The following is a 24,684-nucleotide window of genomic DNA, read 5'->3' as shown; positions in this document are numbered from 1 at the left end:
TAGTCTACTCCCTCCAGAATACACAATCTAGTAAACGTAATTTACAACAGAGTTCAACTAGTCCAGAAACCGGAATCCGACTGAACATATATACATCAGAATTCACCCAGACAAACAGACCCTATGCTAAACGGGCTAGCTACAGAGCGTTTAGCTTAAGATGGGGATCAGCCATCTCTTCCCTCTAGTGCGAGAGGTCAGATACAGATTCAACCCCTAATGGGTTACCTTAGATTCCTGGACCTGAGGTTCGAAATTCATCGACGGGACCCTCGATACCCACTGTGTAGAAGCCAATGGTCTCCTGGACAAAAGGCCAGTGGCGCTGAGACGAAAGGAAGTCCACGCAGTATCGGTCCAGGGGTGTTGCCGTGGAGAGGTGGGTAAAAATATTTACCGTTGGGGGGGGCGGGACCAACGCTGGAGCCGAGCGGACGCCATTTCTGCTTGCTCCTCATCTATCCGCACAAATATCGCCAAAAATACCCGTCCGTCTCGACCAACACTGAGACAAACCGCAAAGCTGCACACTAGGCGTCGGACTGCACCGATCGATGCCTTTCTCGTACACGCCGAGGCCCACAAAGCAAAAACGCAAGTCTGGGGCCTACCACGCTCCACAGACACGAGGCCTGGATACTCTCTTTAACGGCCTACTGGAGGCATACGATTGGGACGAGCCGGAACCCACTCTGACGACGCCGCAGCCCCACACACAGCTAATGGGGCGTCGCACACAGAAGCCCGACAGGGACATTGGGGTCATGCTCCAACGACCAGCAGCACAGAAAGCACAGTCTCTGGAGCATGTGGAAACGCCGGTACCGGCACCCGACACCCGGAGCGCTACAGGGGATACCTCACCCTCTCCACCACCGGAGCACACCCTGAGTCTGCAACTAACAGACAGCTCCGCTCTGACCACAAAGGGGGACCTTAAAATGCTCCTCTCGGACTTACATAAGATGATGGAAGCTGACAGAGCAATGCTCAGGCGTGAGATCAACGCTAACACCGTTCGCATAACAGCTACAGAAGACGGACTCAAATCTGCCCAATCAACGGACCCACATCTTTCAGAGAGTGACCGCCTTGGAGGACCAACAACGCCGCAACAACTTAAAAATAAGGGGTGTACCAGCCGACATAACGGCGGAGGAACTGCCGCACTTTACCCGGCGGCTGCTGGGGACCATCCTCTCACCCGGAGCTGCCAAGAAAATCGCCCTAGCGGGCATATACCGCCTCGCCACTACCACTAACTCTTCCACCACGCCAAGGGATGTTATAATCCGCTTCACATCTATCGCAGACAAAGCCCACACTATGGCAGCTCTACGTGGCAAAACACCCCTGCAGTTCGAAGGCACACACCTAAACTTTTTCCAAGACCTCTCCAAGGCGACCCTGCAGTGGCGAAGATCCATGTGGCCTATCACAGCTCACCTCCGATCCTCAGGGGTACAGTACAGATGGGGAACGATGGGATCCCTAGTGGCGACACACAATGGCGCTACACACACGCTTCACTCGATGTCCAACTCACCAGCGTTCTTAGCAGCCCTGGGACTATCAACCCCAGACACAGAAGCATCGCCTGGAACCTCCGGCAGCAGCTGGGACCCAGCCACCATCACACCCTTTGTGCCCAGAGAGCTGAACACATGAAGGACTTGAATATCCAACCCCTGACCGGGACTTGAGCCGATATACCGACCTCGAGAACATGGACATGTCTTTGTTAACCAAAAGTTGATTAGTTCACTGTTCATTAATGTTTTGTTTAAACTTGCCGGACGGATCTTGTATAAGCACCATGTGCAACCCACTTAGACGCGATACAACCAAAGCTGACAGATTGAGACCACATGCACCTGCATTGACCCAGGCGAGTTAAACCCTCCCCCCCCCCCCCGACGCCCCCTAGGTAAGGGGTACACCACTCAACAGAGAAAGGGGCCTTAACAACGCCCATAGCATGGCACAAAAGACCCATAGCAAGGCACCTTACTCACACAGTAACAGCTTGACCGAACCTACACAACACTAATATGCGGAATACCACCTCATACCCTGCTTCCCCACGGCCCGCATAAACCCAGGCCCACCAACCCAAGTCTCTGGGAACGCTATACACTCACACAAAACCCAACCTTAGTAAACTAGACCCCGACTGACCTGGAGAGACAAAACCTGAAAATAAAACATATAAAATGGTGCGGTTAACCGAATTTACACCACTAGAACCGTTGTTATAAAGCCTTACTTGATTCTTGTATCACATGATGACAACTGTTAATGTCTACGATGCATGCACTACAAAAATAAAGAATTAAAAAAATATATATATATATTTACCGTTGTGGGGTCTCTGCCCTGGTTTCCCAAGCAAATTGCACCAGAGATGTTGCAGGAGACCACTGAAGAAGCCACGCACAGAGAGTCCAGACACAGGTCTTTTCAGGAGGCAAAGGTCTTTATTTTCACGGACTGGGTCTCAGCTGAACTCCTGTTCAAAAGATCTGAGCCCTGAGCACATGGAGTAGAGGCTTTTTATAAGATATGCATCTCCCATCTCTACTATCAGATTAAATGGACAATAGGCAAAAAGGATACACAGGATTACCTTAAATGGACAGGCAACATGGCCCTTTAGGAGAATGGAATGTGGTTTCAGTTCTTGCACATGCTCAGTACATTGATGACAGTATCTAGCTACATGTAACTAACTAATAGATACCTGTACTTGTATATGCCACATGGAGATTTTAGGCATACTAAATTTTGGGCCTAGCTGAAATCCCATCACACTCTCAGATTATAGAGGCAGATTCTCTGTGAATGGGAATACCCTGAGATTAATTAGACAGATTCTCTGTGAATGAGAATACCCTGAGATTAATTAGACAGATTCTCTGTGAATGAGAATACCCTGAGATTAATTAGACAGATTCTCTGTGAATGGGAATACCCTGAGATTAATTAGACAGATTCTCTGTGAATGGGAATACTCTCAGATTAATTAGACAGATTCTCTGTGAATGGGAATACCCTGAGATTAATTAGACAGATTCTCTGTGAATGGGAATACCCTGAGATTAATTAGACAGATTCTCTGTGAATGGGAATACCCTGAGATTAATTAGACAGATTCTCTGTGAATGGGAATACCCTGAGATTAATTAGACAGATTCTCTGTGAATGAGAATACCCTGAGATTAATTAGACAGATTCTCTGTGAATGGGAATACCCTGAGATTAATTAGACAGATTCTCTGTGAATGAGAATACCCTGAGATAAATTAGACAGATTATCTGTGAATGGGAATACCCTGAGATTAATTAGACAGATTATCTGTGAATGGGAATACCCTGAGATTAATTAGACAGATTATCTGTGAATGAGAATACCCTGAGATTAATTAGACTCATTCTCTGTGAATGGGAATATCCTGAGATTAATTAGACAGATTCTCTGTGAATGGGAATACCCTGAGATTAATTAGACAGATTCTCTGTGAATGGGAATACCCTGAGATTAATTAGACAGATTCTCTGTGAATGGGAATACCCTGAGATTAATTAGACAGATTCTCTGTGAATGAGAATACCCTGAGATTAATTAGACAGATTCTCTGTGAATGGGAATACCCTGAGATTAATTAGACAGATTATCTGTGAATGAGAATACCCTGAGATTAATTAGACAGATTCTCTGTGAATGGGAATACCCTGAGATTAATTAGACAGATTCTCTGTGAATGGGAATACCCTGAGATTAATTAGACAGATTCTCTGTGAATGGGAATACCCTGAGATTAATTAGACAGATTCTCTGTGAATGGGAATACCCTGAGATTAATTAGACACATTCTCTGTGAATGAGAATACCCTGAGATTAATTAGACAGATTCTCTGTGAATGGGAATACCCTGAGATTAATTAGACAGATTCTCTGTGAATGGGAATACTCTCAGATTAATTAGACAGATTCTCTGTGAATGGGAATACCCTGAGATTAATTAGACAGATTCTCTGTGAATGGGAATACTCTCAGATTAATTAGACAGATTCTCTGTGAATGAGAATACCCTGAGATTAATTAGACAGATTCTCTGTGAATGGGAATACCCTGAGATTAATTAGACAGATTCTCTGTGAATGGGAATACCCTGAGATTAATTAGACAGATTCTCTGTGAATGGGAATACCCTGAGATTAATTAGACAGATTATCTGTGAATGGGAATACCCTGAGATTAATTAGACAGATTCTCTGTGAATGGGAATACCCTGAGATTAATTAGACAGATTCTCTGTGAATGGGAATACCCTGAGATTAATTAGACACATTCTCTGTGAATGAGAATACCCTGAGATTAATTAGACAGATTCTCTGTGAATGGGAATACCCTGAGATTAATTAGACAGATTCTCTGTGAATGGGAATACCCTGAGATTAAATAGACAGATTCTCTGTGAATGGGAATACCCTGAGATTAATTAGACAGATTCTCTGTGAATGAGAATACCCTGAGATTAATTAGACAGATTCTCTGTGAATGAGAATACCCTGAGATTAATTAGACAGATTCTCTGTGAATGAGAATACCCTGAGATTAATTAGACAGATTCTCTGTGAATGAGAATACCCTGAGATTAATTAGACAGATTCTCTGTGAATGGGAATACCCTGAGATGAATTAGTCAGATTCTCTGTGAATGGGAATACCCTGAGATTAAATAGATAGATTCTCTGTGAATGGGAATACTCTCAGATTAATTAGACAGATTCTCTGTGAATGGGAATACTCTCAGATTAATTAGACAGATTCTCTGTGAATGAGAATACACTGAGATTAATTAGACAGATTCTCTGTGAATGGGAATACCCTGAGATTAATTAGTCAGATTCTCTGTGAATGAGAATACCCTGAGATTAAATAGACAGATTCTCTGTGAATGGGAATACCCTGAGATTAATTAGACAGATTCTCTGTGAATGAGAATACCCTGAGATTAATTAGACAGATTCTCTGTGAATGGGAATACCCTGAGATTAATTAGACAGATTCTCTGTGAATGAGAATACCCTGAGATTAATTAGACAGATTCTCTGTGAATGGGAATACCCTGAGATTAATTAGACAGATTCTCTGTGAATGAGAATACCCTGAGATTAATTAGACAGATTCTCTGTGAATGGGAATACCCTGAGATTAATTAGACAGATTCTCTGTGAATGAGAATACCCTGAGATTAATTAGACAGATTCTCTGTGAATGAGAATACCCTGAGATTAATTAGACACATTCTCTGTGAATGGGAATACCCTGAGATTAATTAGACAGATTCTCTGTGAATGGGAATACCCTGAGATTAATTAGACAGATTCTCTGTGAATGAGAATACCCTGAGATTAATTAGACAGATTCTCTGTGAATGAGAATACCCTGAGATTAATTAGACAGATTCTCTGTGAATGAGAATACCCTGATATTAATTAGACAGATTCTCTGTGAATGAGAATACCCTGAGATTAATTAGACACATTATCTGTGAATGGGAATACCCTGAGATTAATTAGACAGATTCTCTGTGAATGAGAATACCCTGAGATTAATTAGACAGATTCTCTGTGAATGGGAATACCCTGAGATTAATTAGACAGATTCTCTGTGAATGAGAATACCCTGAGATTAATTAGACAGATTCTCTGTGAATGGGAACACCCTGAGATTAATTAGACAGATTCTCTGTGAATGGGAATACCCTGAGATTAATTAGACATATTCTCTGTGAATGAGAATACCCTGAGATTAATTAGACAGATTCTCTGTGAATGGGAATACCCTGAGATTAATTAGACAGATTCTCTGTGAATGGGAATACCCTGAGATTAATTAGACAGATTCTCTGTGAATGGGAATACCCTGAGATTAATTAGACAGATTCTCTGTGAATGGGAATACCCTGAGATTAATTAGACACATTATCTGTGAATGGGAATACCCTGAGATTAATTAGACAGATTCTCTGTGAATGAGAATACCCTGAGATTAATTAGACAGATTCTCTGTGAATGGGAATACCCTGAGATTAATTAGACACATTCTCTGTGAATGGGAATACCCTGAGATTAATTAGACAGATTCTCTGTGAATGGGAATACCCTGAGATTAATTAGACAGATTCTCTGTGAATGGGAATACCCTGAGATTAATTAGACAGATTCTCTGTGAATGAGAATACCCTGAGATTAATTAGACAGATTCTCTGTGAATGAGAATACCCTGAGATTAATTAGACACATTCTCTGTGAATGGGAATACCCTGAGATTAATTAGACAGATTCTCTGTGAATGAGAATACCCTGAGATTAATTAGACAGATTCTCTGTGAATGGGAATACCCTGAGATTAATTAGACACATTCTCTGTGAATGGGAATACCCTGAGATTAATTAGACAGATTCTCTGTGAATGAGAATACCCTGAGATTAATTAGACAGATTCTCTGTGAATGGGAATACCCTGAGATTAATTAGACAGATTCTCTGTGAATGAGAATACCCTGAGATTAATTAGACACATTCTCTGTGAATGGGAATACCCTGAGATTAATTAGACAGATTCTCTGTGAATGGGAATACCCTGAGATTAATTAGACAGATTCTCTGTGAATGAGAATACCCTGAGATTAATTAGACAGATTCTCTGTGAATGAGAATACCCTGAGATTAATTAGACAGATTCTCTGTGAATGAGAATACCCTGAGATTAATTAGACAGATTCTCTGTGAATGAGAATACCCTGAGATTAATTAGACACATTCTCTGTGAATGGGAATACCCTGAGATTAATTAGACAGATTCTCTGTGAATGGGAATACCCTGAGATTAATTAGACAGATTCTCTGTGAATGGGAATACCCTGAGATTAATTAGACAGATTCTCTGTGAATGGGAATACCCTGAGATTAATTAGACAGATTCTCTGTGAATGGGAATACCCTGAGATTAATTAGACACATTCTCTGTGAATGAGAATACCCTGAGATTAATTAGACAGATTCTCTGTGAATGGGAATACCCTGAGATTAATTAGACAGATTCTCTGTGAATGGGAATACTCTCAGATTAATTAGACAGATTCTCTGTGAATGGGAATACCCTGAGATTAATTAGACAGATTCTCTGTGAATGGGAATACTCTCAGATTAATTAGACAGATTCTCTGTGAATGAGAATACCCTGAGATTAATTAGACAGATTATCTGTGAATGGGAATACCCTGAGATTAATTAGACAGATTCTCTGTGAATGGGAATACCCTGAGATTAATTAGACAGATTCTCTGTGAATGGGAATACCCTGAGATTAATTAGACACATTCTCTGTGAATGGGAATACCCTGAGATTAATTAGACAGATTCTCTGTGAATGAGAATACCCTGAGATTAATTAGACAGATTCTCTGTGAATGGGAATACCCTGAGATTAATTAGACAGATTCTCTGTGAATGAGAATACCCTGAGATTAATTAGACACATTCTCTGTGAATGGGAATACCCTGAGATTAATTAGACAGATTCTCTGTGAATGGGAATACCCTGAGATTAATTAGACAGATTCTCTGTGAATGAGAATACCCTGAGATTAATTAGACAGATTCTCTGTGAATGAGAATACCCTGAGATTAATTAGACAGATTCTCTGTGAATGAGAATACCCTGAGATTAATAAGACAGATTCTCTGTGAATGAGAATACCCTGAGATTAATTAGACACATTCTCTGTGAATGGGAATACCCTGAGATTAATTAGACAGATTCTCTGTGAATGGGAATACCCTGAGATTAATTAGACAGATTCTCTGTGAATGGGAATACCCTGAGATTAATTAGACAGATTCTCTGTGAATGGGAATACCCTGAGATTAATTAGACAGATTCTCTGTGAATGGGAATACCCTGAGATTAATTAGACACATTCTCTGTGAATGAGAATACCCTGAGATTAATTAGACAGATTCTCTGTGAATGGGAATACCCTGAGATTAATTAGACAGATTCTCTGTGAATGGGAATACTCTCAGATTAATTAGACAGATTCTCTGTGAATGGGAATACCCTGAGATTAATTAGACAGATTCTCTGTGAATGGGAATACTCTCAGATTAATTAGACAGATTCTCTGTGAATGAGAATACCCTGAGATTAATTAGACAGATTATCTGTGAATGGGAATACCCTGAGATTAATTAGACAGATTCTCTGTGAATGGGAATACCCTGAGATTAATTAGACAGATTCTCTGTGAATGGGAATACCCTGAGATTAATTAGACAGATTCTCTGTGAATGGGAATACCCTGAGATTAATTAGACAGATTCTCTGTGAATGGGAATACCCTGATATTAATTAGACAGATTCTCTGTGAATGGGAATACCCTGAGATTAATTAGACACATTCTCTGTGAATGAGAATACCCTGAGATTAATTAGACAGATTCTCTGTGAATGGGAATACCCTGAGATTAATTAGACAGATTCTCTGTGAATGGGAATACCCTGAGATTAAATAGACAGATTCTCTGTGAATGGGAATACCCTGAGATTAATTAGACAGATTCTCTGTGAATGAGAATACCCTGAGATTAATTAGACAGATTCTCTGTGAATGAGAATACCATGAGATTAATTAGACAGATTCTCTGTGAATGGGAATACCCTGAGATTAATTAGACAGATTCTCTGTGAATGAGAATACCCTGAGATTAATTAGACAGATTCTCTGTGAATGGGAATACCCTGAGATTAATTAGCCAGATTCTCTGTGAATGGGAATACCCTGAGATTAAATAGATAGATTCTCTGTGAATGGGAATACTCTCAGATTAATTAGACAGATTCTCTGTGAATGGGAATACTCTCAGATTAATTAGACAGATTCTCTGTGAATGAGAATACACTGAGATTAATTAGACAGATTCTCTGTGAATGGGAATACCCTGAGATTAATTAGTCAGATTCTCTGTGAATGAGAATACCCTGAGATTAAATAGACAGATTCTCTGTGAATGGGAATACCCTGAGATTAATTAGACAGATTCTCTGTGAATGAGAATACCCTGAGATTAATTAGACAGATTCTCTGTGAATGGGAATACCCTGAGATTAATTAGACAGATTCTCTGTGAATGAGAATACCCTGAGATTAATTAGACAGATTCTCTGTGAATGGGAATACCCTGAGATTAATTAGACAGATTCTCTGTGAATGAGAATACCCTGAGATTAATTAGACAGATTCTCTGTGAATGGGAATACCCTGAGATTAATTAGACAGATTCTCTGTGAATGAGAATACCCTGAGATTAATTAGACAGATTCTCTGTGAATGAGAATACCCTGAGATTAATTAGACAGATTCTCTGTGAATGGGAATACCCTGAGATTAATTAGACAGATTCTCTGTGAATGGGAATACCCTGAGATTAATTAGACAGATTCTCTGTGAATGAGAATACCCTGAGATTAATTAGACAGATTCTCTGTGAATGAGAATACCCTGAGATTAATTAGACAGATTCTCTGTGAATGAGAATACCCTGATATTAATTAGACAGATTCTCTGTGAATGAGAATACCCTGAGATTAATTAGACACATTATCTGTGAATGGGAATACCCTGAGATTAATTAGACAGATTCTCTGTGAATGAGAATACCCTGAGATTAATTAGACAGATTCTCTGTGAATGGGAATACCCTGAGATTAATTAGACAGATTCTCTGTGAATGAGAATACCCTGAGATTAATTAGACAGATTCTCTGTGAATGGGAACACCCTGAGATTAATTAGACAGATTCTCTGTGAATGGGAATACCCTGAGATTAATTAGACATATTCTCTGTGAATGAGAATGCCCTGAGATTAATTAGACAGATTCTCTGTGAATGGGAATACCCTGAGATTAATTAGACAGATTCTCTGTGAATGGGAATACCCTGAGATTAATTAGACAGATTCTCTGTGAATGGGTATACCCTGAGATTAATTAGACAGATTCTCTGTGAATGGGAATACCCTGAGATTAATTAGACACATTATCTGTGAATGGGAATACCCTGAGATTAATTAGACAGATTCTCTGTGAATGAGAATACCCTGAGATTAATTAGACAGATTCTCTGTGAATGGGAATACCCTGAGATTAATTAGACACATTCTCTGTGAATGGGAATACCCTGAGATTAATTAGACAGATTCTCTGTGAATGGGAATACCCTGAGATTAATTAGACAGATTCTCTGTGAATGGGAATACCCTGAGATTAATTAGACAGATTCTCTGTGAATGAGAATACCCTGAGATTAATTAGACAGATTCTCTGTGAATGAGAATACCCTGAGATTAATTAGACACATTCTCTGTGAATGGGAATACCCTGAGATTAATTAGACAGATTCTCTGTGAATGAGAATACCCTGAGATTAATTAGACAGATTCTCTGTGAATGGGAATACCCTGAGATTAATTAGACACATTCTCTGTGAATGGGAATACCCTGAGATTAATTAGACAGATTCTCTGTGAATGAGAATACCCTGAGATTAATTAGACAGATTCTCTGTGAATGAGAATACCCTGAGATTAATTAGACAGATTCTCTGTGAATGAGAATACCCTGATATTAATTAGACAGATTCTCTGTGAATGAGAATACCCTGAGATTAATTAGACACATTATCTGTGAATGGGAATACCCTGAGATTAATTAGACAGATTCTCTGTGAATGAGAATACCCTGAGATTAATTAGACAGATTCTCTGTGAATGGGAATACCCTGAGATTAATTAGACAGATTCTCTGTGAATGAGAATACCCTGAGATTAATTAGACAGATTCTCTGTGAATGGGAACACCCTGAGATTAATTAGACAGATTCTCTGTGAATGGGAATACCCTGAGATTAATTAGACATATTCTCTGTGAATGAGAATGCCCTGAGATTAATTAGACAGATTCTCTGTGAATGGGAATACCCTGAGATTAATTAGACAGATTCTCTGTGAATGGGAATACCCTGAGATTAATTAGACAGATTCTCTGTGAATGGGTATACCCTGAGATTAATTAGACAGATTCTCTGTGAATGGGAATACCCTGAGATTAATTAGACACATTATCTGTGAATGGGAATACCCTGAGATTAATTAGACAGATTCTCTGTGAATGAGAATACCCTGAGATTAATTAGACAGATTCTCTGTGAATGGGAATACCCTGAGATTAATTAGACACATTCTCTGTGAATGGGAATACCCTGAGATTAATTAGACAGATTCTCTGTGAATGGGAATACCCTGAGATTAATTAGACAGATTCTCTGTGAATGGGAATACCCTGAGATTAATTAGACAGATTCTCTGTGAATGAGAATACCCTGAGATTAATTAGACAGATTCTCTGTGAATGAGAATACCCTGAGATTAATTAGACACATTCTCTGTGAATGGGAATACCCTGAGATTAATTAGACAGATTCTCTGTGAATGAGAATACCCTGAGATTAATTAGACAGATTCTCTGTGAATGGGAATACCCTGAGATTAATTAGACACATTCTCTGTGAATGGGAATACCCTGAGATTAATTAGACAGATTCTCTGTGAATGAGAATACCCTGAGATTAATTAGACAGATTCTCTGTGAATGGGAATACCCTGAGATTAATTAGACAGATTCTCTGTGAATGAGAATACCCTGAGATTAATTAGACACATTCTCTGTGAATGGGAATACCCTGAGATTAATTAGACAGATTCTCTGTGAATGGGAATACCCTGAGATTAATTAGACAGATTCTCTGTGAATGAGAATACCCTGAGATTAATTAGACAGATTCTCTGTGAATGAGAATACCCTGAGATTAATTAGACAGATTCTCTGTGAATGAGAATACCCTGAGATTAATTAGACAGATTCTCTGTGAATGAGAATACCCTGAGATTAATTAGACAGATTCTCTGTGAATGGGAATACCCTGAGATTAATTAGACAGATTCTCTGTGAATGAGAATACCCTGAGATTAATTAGACAGATTCTCTGTGAATGGGAATACCCTGAGATTAATTAGACACATTCTCTGTGAATGGGAATACCCTGAGATTAATTAGACAGATTCTCTGTGAATGGGAATACCCTGAGATTAATTAGACAGATTCTCTGTGAATGGGAATACTCTCAGATTAATTAGACAGATTCTCTGTGAATGGGAATACCCTGAGATTAATTAGACAGATTCTCTGTGAATGGGAATACCCTGAGATTAATTAGACAGATTCTCTGTGAATGGGAATACCCTGAGATTAATTAGACAGGTTCTCTGTGAATGGGAATACCCTGAGATTAATTAGACAGATTCTCTGTGAATGGGAATACCCTGAGATTAATTAGACACATTCTCTGTGAATGAGAATACCCTGAGATTAATTAGACAGATTCTCTGTGAATGGGAATACCCTGAGATTAATTAGACAGATTCTCTGTGAATGGGAATACTCTCAGATTAATTAGACAGATTCACTGTGAATGGGAATACCCTGAGATTAATTAGACAGATTCTCTGTGAATGGGAATACTCTCAGATTAATTAGACAGATTCTCTGTGAATGAGAATACCCTGAGATTAATTAGACAGATTATCTGTGAATGGGAATACCCTGAGATTAATTAGACAGATTCTCTGTGAATGGGAATACCCTGAGATTAATTAGACAGATTCTCTGTGAATGGGAATACCCTGAGATTAATTAGACAGATTCTCTGTGAATGGGAATACCCTGAGATTAATTAGACAGATTCTCTGTGAATGGGAATACCCTGATATTAATTAGACAGATTCTCTGTGAATGGGAATACCCTGAGATTAATTAGACACATTCTCTGTGAATGAGAATACCCTGAGATTAATTAGACAGATTCTCTGTGAATGGGAATACCCTGAGATTAATTAGACAGATTCTCTGTGAATGGGAATACCCTGAGATTAAATAGACAGATTCTCTGTGAATGGGAATACCCTGAGATTAATTAGACAGATTCTCTGTGAATGAGAATACCCTGAGATTAATTAGACAGATTCTCTGTGAACGAGAATACCATGAGATTAATTAGACAGATTCTCTGTGAATGGGAATACCCTGAGATTAATTAGACAGATTCTCTGTGAATGGGAATACCCTGAGATTAATTAGACAGATTCTCTGTGAATGGGAATACCCTGAGATTAAATAGACAGATTCTCTGTGAATGGGAATACTCTCAGATTAATTAGACAGATTCTCTGTGAATGAGAATACCCTGAGATTAATTAGACAGATTCTCTGTGAATGAGAATACCCTGAGATTAATTAGACAGATTCTCTGTGAATGAGAATACCCTGAGATTAATTAGACAGATTCTCTGTGAATGAGAATACCCTGAGATTAATTAGACAGATTCTCTGTGAATGGGAATACCCTGAGATTAATTAGTCAGATTCTCTGTGAATGGGAATACCCTGAGATTAAATAGATAGATTCTCTGTGAATGGGAATACTCTCAGATTAATTAGACAGATTCTCTGTGAATGGGAATACTCTCAGATTAATTAGACAGATTCTCTGTGAATGAGAATACACTGAGATTAATTAGACAGATTCTCTGTGAATGGGAATACCCTGAGATTAATTAGTCAGATTCTCTGTGAATGAGAATACCCTGAGATTAAATAGACAGATTCTCTGTGAATGGGAATACCCTGAGATTAATTAGACAGATTCTCTGTGAATGAGAATACCCTGAGATTAATTAGACAGATTCTCTGTGAATGGGAATACCCTGAGATTAATTAGACAGATTCTCTGTGAATGGGAATACCCTGAGATTAAATAGACAGATTATCTGTGAATGGGAATACCCTGAGATTAATTAGACAGATTCTCTGTGAATGAGAATACCCTGAGATTAATTAGACAGATTCTCTGTGAATGAGAATACCATGAGATTAATTAGACAGATTCTCTGTGAATGGGAATACCCTGAGATTAATTAGACAGATTCTCTGTGAATGAGAATACCCTTATATTAATTAGACAGATTCTCTGTGAATGAGAATACCCTGAGATTAATTAGACACATTATCTGTGAATGGGAATACCCTGAGATTAATTAGACAGATTCTCTGTGAATGAGAATACCCTGAGATTAATTAGACAGGTTCTCTGTGAATGGGAATACCCTGAGATTAATTAGACAGATTCTCTGTGAATGGGAATACCCTGAGATTAATTAGACAGATTCTCTGTGAATGAGAATACCCTGAGATTAATTAGACAGATTCTCTGTGAATGAGAATACCCTGAGATTAATTAGACAGATTCTCTGTGAATGGGAACACCCTGAGATTAATTAGACAGATTCTCTGTGAATGGGAATACCCTGAGATTAATTAGACATATTCTCTGTGAATGAGAATACCCTGAGATTAATTAGACAGATTCTCTGTGAATGGGAATACCCTGAGATTAATTAGACAGATTCTCTGTGAATGGGAATACCCTGAGATTAATTAGACAGATTCTCTGTGAATGGGAATACCCTGAGATTAATTAGACAGATTCTCTGTGAATGGGAATACCCTGAGATTAATTAGACACATTATCTGTGAATGGGAATACCCTGAGATTAATTAGACAGATTCTCTGTGAATGAGAATACCCTGAGATTAATTAGACAGATTCTCTGTGAATGGGAATACCCTGAGATTAATTAGACACATTCTCTGTGAATGGGAATACCCTGAGATTAAATAGACAGATTCTCTGTGAATGGGAATACCCTGAGATTAATTAGACAGATTCTCTGTGAATGAGAATACCCTGAGATTAATTAGACAGATTCTCTGTGAATGGGAATACCCTGAGATTAATTAGTCAGATTCTCTGTGAATGGGAATACCCTGAGATTAAATAGATAGATTCTCTGTGAATGGGAATACTCTCAGATTAATTAGACAGATTCTCTGTGAATGGGAATACTCTCAGATTAATTAGACAGATTCTCTGTGAATGAGAATACACTGAGATTAATTAGACAGATTCTCTGTGAATGGGAATACCCTGAGATTAATTAGTCAGATTCTCTGTGAATGAGAATACCCTGAGATTAAATAGACAGATTCTCTGTGAATGGGAATACCCTGAGATTAATTAGACAGATTCTCTGTGAATGAGAATACCCTGAGATTAATTAGACAGATTCTCTGTGAATGGGAATACCCTGAGATTAATTAGACAGATTCTCTGTGAATGAGAATACCCTGAGATTAATTAGACAGATTCTCTGTGAATGGGAATACCCTGAGATTAATTAGACAGATTCTCTGTGAATGAGAATACCCTGAGATTAATTAGACAGATTCTCTGTGAATGGGAATACCCTGAGATTAATTAGACAGATTCTCTGTGAATGAGAATACCCTGAGATTAATTAGACAGATTCTCTGTGAATGAGAATACCCTGAGATTAATTAGACAGATTCTCTGTGAATGGGAATACCCTGAGATTAATTAGACAGATTCTCTGTGAATGGGAATACCCTGAGATTAATTAGACAGATTCTCTGTGAATGAGAATACCCTGAGATTAATTAGACAGATTCTCTGTGAATGAGAATACCCTGAGATTAATTAGACAGATTCTCTGTGAATGAGAATACCCTGATATTAATTAGACAGATTCTCTGTGAATGAGAATACCCTGAGATTAATTAGACAGATTCTCTGTGAATGAGAATACCCTGAGATTAATTAGACAGATTCTCTGTGAATGAGAATACCCTGAGATTAATTAGACAGATTCTCTGTGAATGAGAATACCCTGATATTAATTAGACAGATTCTCTGTGAATGAGAATACCCTGAGATTAATTAGACACATTATCTGTGAATGGGAATACCCTGAGATTAATTAGACAGATTCTCTGTGAATGAGAATACCCTGAGATTAATTAGACAGATTCTCTGTGAATGGGAATACCCTGAGACTAATTAGACATATTCTCTGTGAATGAGAATACCCTGAGATTAATTAGACAGATTCTCTGTGAATGGGAATACCCTGAGATTAATTAGACACATTCTCTGTGAATGAGAATACCCTGAGATTAATTAGACAGATTCTCTGTGAATGGGAATACCCTGAGATTAATTAGACAGATTCTCTGTGAATGGGAATACTCTCAGATTAATTAGACAGATTATCTGTGAATGGGAATACCCTGAGATTAATTAGACAGATTCTCTGTGAATGGGAATACCCTGAGATTAATTAGACAGATTCTCTGTGAATGGGAATACCCTGAGATTAATTAGACAGATTCTCTGTGAATAGAAATACCCTGAGATTAATTAGACAGATTCTCTGTGAATGGGAATACCCTGATATTAATTAGACAGATTCTCTGTGAATGGGAATACCCTGAGATTAATTAGACACATTCTCTGTGAATGAGAATACCCTGAGATTAATTAGACAGATTCTCTGTGAATGGGAATACCCTGAGATTAATTAGACAGATTCTCTGTGAATGGGAATACCCTGAGATTAAATAGACAGATTCTCTGTGAATGGGAATACCCTGAGATTAATTAGACAGATTCTCTGTGAATGAGAATACCCTGAGATTAATTAGACAGATTCTCTGTGAATGAGAATACCATGAGATTAATTAGACAGATTCTCTGTGAATGGGAATACCCTGAGATTAATTAGACAGATTCTCTGTGAATGAGAATACCCTTATATTAATTAGACAGATTCTCTGTGAATGAGAATACCCTGAGATTAATTAGACACATTATCTGTGAATGGGAATACCCTGAGATTAATTAGACAGATTCTCTGTGAATGAGAATACCCTGAGATTAATTAGACAGGTTCTCTGTGAATGGGAATACCCTGAGATTAATTAGACAGATTCTCTGTGAATGGGAATACCCTGAGATTAATTAGACAGATTCTCTGTGAATGAGAATACCCTGAGATTAATTAGACAGATTCTCTGTGAATGAGAATACCCTGAGATTAATTAGACAGATTCTCTGTGAATGGGAACACCCTGAGATTAATTAGACAGATTCTCTGTGAATGGGAATACCCTGAGATTAATTAGACATATTCTCTGTGAATGAGAATACCCTGAGATTAATTAGACAGATTCTCTGTGAATGGGAATACCCTGAGATTAATTAGACAGATTCTCTGTGAATGGGAATACCCTGAGATTAATTAGACAGATTCTCTGTGAATGGGAATACCCTGAGATTAATTAGACAGATTCTCTGTGAATGGGAATACCCTGAGATTAATTAGACACATTATCTGTGAATGGGAATACCCTGAGATTAATTAGACAGATTCTCTGTGAATGAGAATACCCTGAGATTAATTAGACAGATTCTCTGTGAATGGGAATACCCTGAGATTAATTAGACACATTCTCTGTGAATGGGAATACCCTGAGATTAAATAGACAGATTCTCTGTGAATGGGAATACCCTGAGATTAATTAGACAGATTCTCTGTGAATGAGAATACCCTGAGATTAATTAGACAGATTCTCTGTGAATGGGAATACCCTGAGATTAATTAGTCAGATTCTCTGTGAATGGGAATACCCTGAGATTAAATAGATAGATTCTCTGTGAATGGGAATACTCTCAGATTAATTAGACAGATTCTCTGTGAATGGGAATACTCTCAGATTAATTAGACAGATTCTCTGTGAATGAGAATACACTGAGATTAATTAGAATGATTCTCTGTGAATGGGAATACCCTGAGATTAATTAGTCAGATTCTCTGTGAATGAGAATACCCTGAGATTAAATAGACAGATTCTCTGTGAATGGGAATACCCTGAGATTAATTAGACAGATTCTCTGTGAATGAGAATACCCTGAGATTAATTAGACAGATTCTCTGTGAATGGGAATACCCTGAGATTAATTAGACAGATTCTCTGTGAATGAGAATACCCTGAGATTAATTAGACAGATTCTCTGTGAATGGGAATACCCTGAGATTAATTAGACAGATTCTCTGTGAATGAGAATACCCTGAGATTAATTAGACAGATTCTCTGTGAATGAGAATACCCTGAGATTAATTAGACAGATTCTCTGTGAATGAGAATACCCTGAGATTAATTAGACAGATTCTCTGTGAATGGGAATACCCTGAGATTAATTAGACAGATTCTCTGTGAATGGGAATACCCTGAGATTAATTAGACAGATTCTCTGTGAATGAGAATACCCTGAGATTAATTAGACAGATTCTCTGTGAATGAGAATACCCTGAGATTAATTAGACAGATTCTCTGTGAATGAGAATACCCTGATATTAATTAGACAGATTCTCTGTGAATGAGAATACCCTGAGATTAATTAGACGCATTATCTGTGAATGGGAATACCCTGAGATTAATTAGACAGATTCTCTGTGAATGAGAATACCCTGAGATTAATTAGACAGATTCTCTGTGAATGGGAATACCCTGAGATTAATTAGACAGATTCTCTGTGAATGAGAATACCCTGAGATTAATTAGACAGATTCTCTGTGAATGGGAACACCCTGAGATTAATTAGACAGATTCTCTGTGAATGGGAATACCCTGAGATTAATTAGACATATTCTCTGTGAATGAGAATACCCTGAGATTAATTAGACAGATTATCTGTGAATGGGAATACCCTGAGATTAATTAGACAGATTCTCTGTGAATGGGAATACCCTGAGATTAATTAGACAGATTCTCTGTGAATGAGAATACCCTGAGATTAATTAGACAGATTCTCTGTGAATGAGAATACCCTGAGATTAATTAGACAGATTCTCTGTGAATGGGAACACCCTGAGATTAATTAGACAGATTCTCTGTGAATGGGAATACCCTGAGATTAATTAGACATATTCTCTGTGAATGAGAATACCCTGAGATTAATTAGACAGATTATCTGTGAATGGGAATACTCTGAGATTAATTAGACAGATTCTCTGTGAATGAGAATACCCTGAGATTAATTAGACAGATTCTCTGTGAATGGGAATACCCTGAGATTAATTAGACAGATTCTCTGTGAATGAGAATACCCTGAGATTAATTAGACAGATTCTCTGTGAATGGGAATACCCTGAGATTAATTAGACAGATTCTCTGTGAATGAGAATACCCTGAGATTAATTAGACAGATTCTCTGTGAATGGGAACACCCTGAGATTAATTAGACAGATTCTCTGTGAATGGGAATACCCTGAGATTAATTAGACATATTCTCTGTGAATGAGAATACCCTGAGATTAATTAGACAGATTATCTGTGAATGGGAATACCCTGAGATTAATTAGACAGATTCTCTGTGAATGGGAATACCCTGAGATTAATTAGACAGATTCTCTGTGAATGGGAATACCCTGAGATTAATTAGACACATTCTCTGTGAATGGGAATACCCTGAGATTAATTAGACAGATTCTCTGTGAATGAGAATACCCTGAGATTAATTAGACAGATTCTCTGTGAATGGGAATACCCTGAGATTAATTAGACAGATTCTCTGTGAATGAGAATACCCTGAGATTAATTAGACACATTCTCTGTGAATGGGAATACCCTGAGATTAATTAGACAGATTCTCTGTGAATGGGAATACCCTGAGATTAATTAGACAGATTCTCTGTGAATGAGAATACCCTGAGATTAATTAGACAGATTCTCTGTGAATGAGAATACCCTGAGATTAATTAGACAGATTCTCTGTGAATGAGAATACCCTGAGATTAATTAGACAGATTCTCTGTGAATGAGAATACCCTGAGATTAATTAGACAGATTATCTGTGAATGGGAATACCCTGAGATTAATTAGACAGATTCTCTGTGAATGGGAATACCCTGAGATTAATTAGACAGATTCTCTGTGAATGGGAATACCCTGAGATTAATTAGACAGATTCTCTGTGAATAGAAATACCCTGAGATTAATTAGACAGATTCTCTGTGAATGGGAATACCCTGATATTAATTAGACAGATTCTCTGTGAATGGGAATACCCTGAGATTAATTAGACACATTCTCTGTGAATGAGAATACCCTGAGATTAATTAGACAGATTCTCTGTGAATGGGAATACCCTGAGATTAATTAGACAGATTCTCTGTGAATGGGAATACCCTGAGATTAAATAGACAGATTCTCTGTGAATGGGAATACCCTGAGATTAATTAGACAGATTCTCTGTGAATGAGAATACCCTGAGATTAATTAGACAGATTCTCTGTGAATGAGAATACCATGAGATTAATTAGACAGATTCTCTGTGAATGGGAATACCCTGAGATTAATTAGACAGATTCTCTGTGAATGAGAATACCCTTATATTAATTAGACAGATTCTCTGTGAATGAGAATACCCTGAGATTAATTAGACACATTATCTGTGAATGGGAATACCCTGAGATTAATTAGACAGATTCTCTGTGAATGAGAATACCCTGAGATTAATTAGACAGGTTCTCTGTGAATGGGAATACCCTGAGATTAATTAGACAGATTCTCTGTGAATGGGAATACCCTGAGATTAATTAGACAGATTCTCTGTGAATGAGAATACCCTGAGATTAATTAGACAGATTCTCTGTGAATGAGAATACCCTGAGATTAATTAGACAGATTCTCTGTGAATGGGAACACCCTGAGATTAATTAGACAGATTCTCTGTGAATGGGAATACCCTGAGATTAATTAGACATATTCTCTGTGAATGAGAATACCCTGAGATTAATTAGACAGATTCTCTGTGAATGGGAATACCCTGAGATTAATTAGACAGATTCTCTGTGAATGGGAATACCCTGAGATTAATTAGACAGATTCTCTGTGAATGGGAATACCCTGAGATTAATTAGACAGATTCTCTGTGAATGGGAATACCCTGAGATTAATTAGACACATTATCTGTGAATGGGAATACCCTGAGATTAATTAGACAGATTCTCTGTGAATGAGAATACCCTGAGATTAATTAGACAGATTCTCTGTGAATGGGAATACCCTGAGATTAATTAGACACATTCTCTGTGAATGGGAATACCCTGAGATTAAATAGACAGATTCTCTGTGAATGGGAATACCCTGAGATTAATTAGACAGATTCTCTGTGAATGAGAATACCCTGAGATTAATTAGACAGATTCTCTGTGAATGGGAATACCCTGAGATTAATTAGTCAGATTCTCTGTGAATGGGAATACCCTGAGATTAAATAGATAGATTCTCTGTGAATGGGAATACTCTCAGATTAATTAGACAGATTCTCTGTGAATGGGAATACTCTCAGATTAATTAGACAGATTCTCTGTGAATGAGAATACACTGAGATTAATTAGAATGATTCTCTGTGAATGGGAATACCCTGAGATTAATTAGTCAGATTCTCTGTGAATGAGAATACCCTGAGATTAAATAGACAGATTCTCTGTGAATGGGAATACCCTGAGATTAATTAGACAGATTCTCTGTGAATGAGAATACCCTGAGATTAATTAGACAGATTCTCTGTGAATGGGAATACCCTGAGATTAATTAGACAGATTCTCTGTGAATGAGAATACCCTGAGATTAATTAGACAGATTCTCTGTGAATGGGAATACCCTGAGATTAATTAGACAGATTCTCTGTGAATGAGAATACCCTGAGATTAATTAGACAGATTCTCTGTGAATGAGAATACCCTGAGATTAATTAGACAGATTCTCTGTGAATGAGAATACCCTGAGATTAATTAGACAGATTCTCTGTGAATGGGAATACCCTGAGATTAATTAGACAGATTCTCTGTGAATGGGAATACCCTGAGATTAATTAGACAGATTCTCTGTGAATGAGAATACCCTGAGATTAATTAGACAGATTCTCTGTGAATGAGAATACCCTGAGATTAATTAGACAGATTCTCTGTGAATGAGAATACCCTGATATTAATTAGACAGATTCTCTGTGAATGAGAATACCCTGAGATTAATTAGACGCATTATCTGTGAATGGGAATACCCTGAGATTAATTAGACAGATTCTCTGTGAATGAGAATACCCTGAGATTAATTAGACAGATTCTCTGTGAATGGGAATACCCTGAGATTAATTAGACAGATTCTCTGTGAATGAGAATACCCTGAGATTAATTAGACAGATTCTCTGTGAATGGGAACACCCTGAGATTAATTAGACAGATTCTCTGTGAATGGGAATACCCTGAGATTAATTAGACATATTCTCTGTGAATGAGAATACCCTGAGATTAATTAGACAGATTATCTGTGAATGGGAATACCCTGAGATTAATTAGACAGATTCTCTGTGAATGGGAATACCCTGAGATTAATTAGACAGATTCTCTGTGAATGAGAATACCCTGAGATTAATTAGACAGATTCTCTGTGAATGAGAATACCCTGAGATTAATTAGACAGATTCTCTGTGAATGGGAACACCCTGAGATTAATTAGACAGATTCTCTGTGAATGGGAATACCCTGAGATTAATTAGACATATTCTCTGTGAATGAGAATACCCTGAGATTAATTAGACAGATTATCTGTGAATGGGAATACCCTGAGATTAATTAGACAGATTCTCTGTGAATGAGAATACCCTGAGATTAATTAGACAGATTCTCTGTGAATGGGAATACCCTGAGATTAATTAGACAGATTCTCTGTGAATGAGAATACCCTGAGATTAATTAGACAGATTCTCTGTGAATGGGAATACCCTGAGATTAATTAGACAGATTCTCTGTGAATGAGAATACCCTGAGATTAATTAGACAGATTCTCTGTGAATGGGAACACCCTGAGATTAATTAGACAGATTCTCTGTGAATGGGAATACCCTGAGATTAATTAGACATATTCTCTGTGAATGAGAATACCCTGAGATTAATTAGACAGATTATCTGTGAATGGGAATACCCTGAGATTAATTAGACAGATTCTCTGTGAATGGGAATACCCTGAGATTAATTAGACAGATTCTCTGTGAATGGGAATACCCTGAGATTAATTAGACACATTCTCTGTGAATGGGAATACCCTGAGATTAATTAGACAGATTCTCTGTGAATGAGAATACCCTGAGATTAATTAGACAGATTCTCTGTGAATGGGAATACCCTGAGATTAATTAGACAGATTCTCTGTGAATGAGAATACCCTGAGATTAATTAGACACATTCTCTGTGAATGGGAATACCCTGAGATTAATTAGACAGATTCTCTGTGAATGGGAATACCCTGAGATTAATTAGACAGATTCTCTGTGAATGAGAATACCCTGAGATTAATTAGACAGATTCTCTGTGAATGAGAATACCCTGAGATTAATTAGACAGATTCTCTGTGAATGAGAATACCCTGAGATTAATTAGACAGATTCTCTGTGAATGAGAATACCCTGAGATTAATTAGACAGATTCTCTGTGAATGGGAATACCCTGAGATTAATTAGACAGATTCTCTGTGAATGAGAATACCCTGAGATTAATTAGACAGATTCTCTGTGAATGGGAATACCCTGAGATTAATTAGACACACTCTCTGTGAATGGGAATACCCTGAGATTAATTAGACAGATTCTCTGTGAATGGGAATACCCTGAGATTAATTAGACAGATTCTCTGTGAATGGGAATACTCTCAGATTAATTAGACAGATTCTCTGTGAATGGGAATACCCTGAGATTAATTAGACAGATTCTCTGTGAATGGGAATACCCTGAGATTAATTAGACAGATTCTCTGTGAATGGGAATACCCTGAGATTAATTAGACAGATTCTCTGTGAATGGGAATACCCTGAGATTAATTAGACAGATTCTCTGTCAATGGGAATACCCTGAGATTAATTAGACACATTCTCTGTGAATGAGAATACCCTGAGATTAATTAGACAGATTCTCTGTGAATGGGAATACCCTGAGATTAATTAGACAGATTCTCTGTGAATGGGAATACTCTCAGATTAATTAGACAGATTCTCTGTGAATGGGAATACCCTGAGATTAATTAGACAGATTCTCTGTGAATGGGAATACTCTCAGATTAATTAGACAGATTCTCTGTGAATGAGAATACCCTGAGATTAATTAGACAGATTATCTGTGAATGGGAATACCCTGAGATTAATTAGACAGATTCTCTGTGAATGGAATACCCTGAGATTAATTAGACAGATTCTCTGTGAATGGGAATACCCTGAGATTAATTAGACAGATTCTCTGTGAATGGGAATACCCTGAGATTAATTAGACAGATTCTCTGTGAATGGGAATACCCTGATATTAATTAGACAGATTCTCTGTGAATGGGAATACCCTGAGATTAATTAGACACATTCTCTGTGAATGAGAATACCCTGAGATTAATTAGACAGATTCTCTGTGAATGGGAATACCCTGAGATTAATTAGACAGATTCTCTGTGAATGGGAATACCCTGAGATTAAATAGACAGATTCTCTGTGAATGGGAATACCCTGAGATTAATTAGACAGATTCTCTGTGAATGA

The sequence above is a fragment of the Pelobates fuscus genome, chromosome 4, assembly GCF_036172605.1.
Source record: "Pelobates fuscus isolate aPelFus1 chromosome 4, aPelFus1.pri, whole genome shotgun sequence".
NCBI classification, from domain to species: domain Eukaryota; kingdom Metazoa; phylum Chordata; class Amphibia; order Anura; family Pelobatidae; genus Pelobates; species Pelobates fuscus.
This window is presented reverse-complemented; position numbering follows the sequence as displayed.